The sequence below is a fragment of the Pygoscelis adeliae genome, unplaced genomic scaffold, assembly GCF_000699105.1.
Source record: "Pygoscelis adeliae isolate BGI_AS28 unplaced genomic scaffold, ASM69910v1 Scaffold4, whole genome shotgun sequence".
Taxonomy (NCBI): domain Eukaryota; kingdom Metazoa; phylum Chordata; class Aves; order Sphenisciformes; family Spheniscidae; genus Pygoscelis; species Pygoscelis adeliae.
Window position 1 is genome coordinate 3,607,051 of NW_008824986.1, and position 5,579 is coordinate 3,612,629.

Below are 5,579 nucleotides of genomic sequence, written 5' to 3' on the forward strand. Positions count from 1 at the left end.
TTTCAAGACCTGTTGTAAGTGATGCACCAGGGTTATTTAATTCGGCAGTTTCAGTTCAGTTTAGAGCGCTGGCTTCAGCTACAACGTTGGTATGTGCATTGATAAACACTAGCTGTCGAGGGGATGAGATTTCTCCCCGTGCCCTGCCCATGAGTCTGGCTGATAACCATCGTTTAACGCTGCAGGCTTCACGCCCACTTCTCCTTCAGGAGGCATACCCGTCTCCCATCCCCAGCAAACCCCCCCCGGGAGCCAGGACTCCAGGAGAGCCCCGGAAACCCTTCTCGGAGGCTCTCAATCCGCCAGTACGCACCCCGTTCTCTCACTGGACGTCTCCTCTGAAGCAGGCGCTAAGGATGACCCAGCAACCTGGAGCACCTGATGAACACTGATCTTACTGTATCAAAATATTCTGCTTCAGCAATAGCAGAAGAATTTAAATAGCAAAGAACTACCAGCTTTTACCAATTCATACAAGACTTACACCGTTCAGTTGCAAATTCTGAGCAGGTACCACTCTCCCCCCCGCCTTTTTTATGTTTCTTAACTGATAATTCAATATCTCACTACAACTTTTCCACAGTAGATTTCTGGCTTAAAAACACAGCAAGCTGTCAATACCTATATATTAACGTACAAGCATAAGGTAGTCTCTTACAAGAAGCAATTTTTAAAAATCGCATATATCTTGCATGGTGCATACCATAAACCCACTACAAGTGTAATTATGTATAATTAGTTGCATGTTTGTAAACCCAACAGTTTAATCATGTTTAATTAACCACATTGTAATTGGAAGATTTGATAGTTAAATGTTGTCTTGCTAAACTGATGAACACCTGGAACATGCAATTAGTTCCACCATCAATAAATTAACTTCAACTAAAATCTGTCATTAGTAATTATTTTCCTTCCTTCCTAGTAGACCGCTAGGATTAAAGGTAATAAATAGCCAATTCAGATCCATAGCAATTTGTTAAGACTATGACTGCAGGAGCCCTCCTGCTGCCAATTTTACTTTTCTGTGATACATTCTTCAACAGAGATGACTAACTGCTGCCTAAGTCATTGTTTTTCCTTGCTTTTTCATTTCCAAAACTGATTTTTACCTGTGTTGTGTGTGTGTTTGTTTTATTAATCAGTGCATGTAATTTTTTTTTTTTGTAAGAACTACAAGGTCAAATGTAAAAGGTTACCTCCAGGTGAGGAGCAGGGAGAAATGATCACTCCCTCAAGCAGCCAACTATTTCTGAGACAGAGAAGTTGCTCGTCACACAATTTTTTTGAGCTGGCCCTGCACATACCTGTACCCTGAAGGCCCCAAGGCAGCGCAGTACAGGGCACACACACACACATCACTCCAGCAAGAGTATTTTGATTTCTACACTCAAAGGACGCTACAACAGCTGGGACAAACTCTGCAAACCGCAGCAGAAGTAACTTCCTCTGGACCTACATACCAAGAAATTGCTCAGTAAAAGTGCAATCCCCAGGAAAGCTCAGGAATTTGGCAGAGCAGAGCAAACCAGCAATGATAAAAGATGCCTGGTCAGGCAGGCCTGGCAGGCAGCCGACCCCAGCCCACTGCAGCTCCCATGCTGGGGAGCGGGACCCACGCAAGGGTAGCAGGAGGTGGAGCTGGTTTCCAGCTCTAACCCCGACCATCCGGGTAACTAACACCCACAGGGGAATTGGTCAGGAAAATCTCAGCATTGAAAACACCCCTCAAATCCCATCAAAGCAGCTTAGGAATTCGATGCTGAAGAGCCTCCTCTAGTTAAAGGGAAGGTTTGGTGATAATTTTCTCAGACATAGCCAGGGACACACTCCTGCAAGTCAGAGTGGTCACTCTGACCCCTCAGAGCGGCTATAGCTGCTGGTTCATCAGCAGGTCTTTGCATAAGAAAACCGGGCACGTGTTGAAGGAGTTTCTTTACATAAGGTAAGCAAACAGCTCGAAGTGCTATTTCAGGGCACACAGACAGATATAAAAGTGAGAGCCCTGGAAAAGCGACCATTCACAGAAATAACTGGAACATTTTCAAAAGAAGAGAAACCAGACAATACAAAATATATAGCATTAAACTGCAGGATGTATCTTTAGGTCAAGCATTCCTATTCACTGCCATTGTTCCCCATCATTGGTATCTCCACTGGAACCAAGAGATAGCAAATACAAAACAGTAAGAGGAAACAAACATAACGTAATGACAGAATGCTGAACAATCATATCATTGCCTTGAAATCAAGAGGTCAGGAGGCCTTAAAAAAGGATTGGACATTTGTATGAACAATAGCATACACTATCATAAGGATTAAATAATGGTTTGAAACAGATGAAATACCTCCAGAGCTGCAGCAGAAACCTGATGGAGGGAGCTGGGTGTAACATTGCTGCTGCGGGGTTTCTTGCAGCAACGGTCAGAGCCAGCTGTCACTGAATATTGACACCAACATTTATAAACCTGACCAACCATGAGATAGGGGATGGTGAAAAGAAATAGCAATTTCTTTCAACCTGGACACATCTGGAGAAACTCCATTTCGTGTACACAGATCCTAGTTTCCTTAGGTGTGCAGCAATATACTGCGGTCTCTCTCTTTTCCTTCGCACATTGGTACAGAGAAATGAGAATTCAATCAGGCTCTGCGTTACTGTGGACGGGATAGTAGGGAAAAAAGCGCAGAGGAAGGTAGAAAATGATGTGAGTGAGGCTGTGACAAACAAGAAATGAGGTGTTGCAGATTCAGAATCTCTTTGAAAAAGGGTTAAAAAAACCCATATAATCACCAGTTTTTCCTGGCACCTTTCATGACGAGGAAACTTAAATACAGCCAACTGAATGTTGGCAGTACTGCTACCTGGCAGACAAAAGCCCAGTATAGAAATTTTCAGCCCAGTGACTGAAGTTGTTGAAAAAGAGCCAGTCTATTCAGCATTACCTGTCATTAGCATGACTAGGTTGCTATTACATGGGAAGATGTCACTTAAACAGTGTTTCACACCTTTCCTAGGTGAAAAGCCAAGAAAAGCCATCAGCCTGCACAGCATCAAATCTCTTTGGACCACTGTAGGAACCCACACTGTTAAACCGGTCCAGTCAGAGCCATACTGTGCTTTCATGAGCTATCAAAATTGCTGCAACGTTTGTTTTGTGGTTTATTCATCCCAACACCAAGTTGTTTCCTAAACCAGGAGACTACCCAGAGGAACAGGAGTTCACCTAGTACAGAAAGTATTGTAACTATTCAATATCAAGTTAAAAGGATCCTGGCGTAATACAGGATCACGCCACAAGTGTGCAGGAGTTGGAAACGGTTTGATTCCCAAACCTCATCCACTTTTCAGCCACATTCTCTTAAATCCAGCTACTGTGGTCTACCACCCTCCTCAGGTGGGCACAAACAGTACTCCCACTGCGCGTTACAGCCCACACATTTCTTTACAGATTTGGAAGTCTTGGTAAAAAGAAATTCTGCTACTACAAGAAAAGATCATCCCAGATTTACATATGGTTTGCCTGTAGCTGTACATCTGTCCACTCTTTTCACAAATTTAACTCTAATGGAAGGATTGCATCTATCAAAAATCATCTCTAGGAAATTTTACATCTTCTGCAGCAAGCGATACAAAGAAAGATGACCTTTTCCAATGAACTACTGATAACTGACGGCATGGAAAAATTTAGATCTCTTACATGCTGTAATACACGATACAGTTATTTGCCTCAAGCAAACTAAAAATTCAGTGGCAGAGCCAGCTGGTTACAGATGGTAGTGTGAAAAGTTCACCTCCTCCTTTCTCTGCTGCTTAGCTGCAAGAGTATTAGTCAACAAAGCAAAGGATTATTTGTACTTCACTCTGCTCAGATTAAAAAGGATAAATTCTAAAAATGAATCTATAGCCTTCACTGCAAGCAGTAACATACAGTGCCCCAACAAAGGAGGAAACAGCTTTGATGAAACATCAAATGGGATAACGAAAAAGATCAGAGATGACCTTGGCATGAATATCGGGCAAAGTTTACTTTCCAGAAAAAGGAACTCAAGCCCTGCCTTTATACCTGACCTGACTTTTAATACGGTGCATGTGTGTGCAGGTGTGCCATCACTGGCTGATGAAAAAATAAAGCGGAGGATATTTGCCAGCCAGGGAAATTTAGATGCAAACAAATCCTCATTGCTTCTCCATACCGAGTCAGTCACCAGGAGGACTGTGGAACAACAAAATGTGAAACAAAATACAAAAGATGGCATGAACTGGAGGAGCAATGGAAAAATATTTTTGAATATTTACAACTAATATTCTTCCTCTGACAAAACCGGGGCTTAAGCAAACCTAACCAAGAATTAAAGGATAAATATTGCCTAAGGACAGGGAAATGGCATTAAAACGTAGGCGGCATAAATGAATGTTCAAGCTTCGCCTCTGCTCAGCACTCTTAGCACCTGAGACAGAAAAAAACCCAGCACTCCTTAGGGAAAAATACAGTAAGATTAAAGGTGAAACACAGAAAAGAGTGAAAAACCTGAAATCAGTTCAGACTTCCTTTCTGGACAACGTGTGAGTATCACAGATGTATTTAAGGACAGTGCAAAGAGGCCAACTTTTTTCTTTTTTAAGCCTCGAGATTTGCAGCTGAAACATGGTAAAATTCAGAAAGCAGCAGAATTTTCTCAAATGCTGAAGTAAAAAGACTTCCAATCAGTTTAAAAACAGATAAAGAAATAAAGGCGATTTCACAAGTAAGTGCTAAAGCACTGAAGACATTGTTCTAACAGAAACAGATGAAAAGTGCAGATGCAACATTATAATCAAATTTCTACACACAAATAAAGCACAGGGGAAGAGCTAAAAGGGGATTGTGACCTAATGTGTATAATTAAACCACTTAAATTAACTCAGCTCCCTTTGTTCTTTTTACAGAGAAATAGACAGCAATAGATAATAGTCCGACACTGAATAAAGAATTTATTAGGGCATTCCTCCCCAAAACTGCTTTGTCTCCATTAAAAATAATAGCAAAAAGAGTTGCTCTAAGTGAAGAATTTCTGATTCTACAAATCCAAAAGCTTTAAAGGACAATATCTACTCTAAAAAAGGCAGTTATTTGGCCAAAAATGCTGCCTTTTCTGATTTGCCATGACATATACAGTAATGAATGACACAGTTGGTTTCTTAACTTTAGGACCTTGTAAGATACAATGCATTGATCACATTAGTCCAATTGAAAATATTTCTAATAAAGCTGCAAATAATTTCCTTATTTCTAAACACGTAACTGGAAAAAACGCCTTTTTTTTTTCCAAATAGCATCTTTCTATCCAGCAATAGCAAAATGCAGCAAGGATGCTTGGCCCAGCCAGCACGGGTTCATGAGAGGCAGGTCCTGCTTGACCAACCTGATCTCCTTCTATGACCAGGTGACCCACCTAGCGGACGAGGGAAAGGCTGTGGATGTGGTCTACCTGGACTTCAGTAAGGCCTTTGACACCGTCTCCCACAGCATTCTCCTAGAGAAGCTGGCGGCTCACGGCTTAGACAGGTGTACTCTGCGCTGGGTCAAAAACTGGCTGGA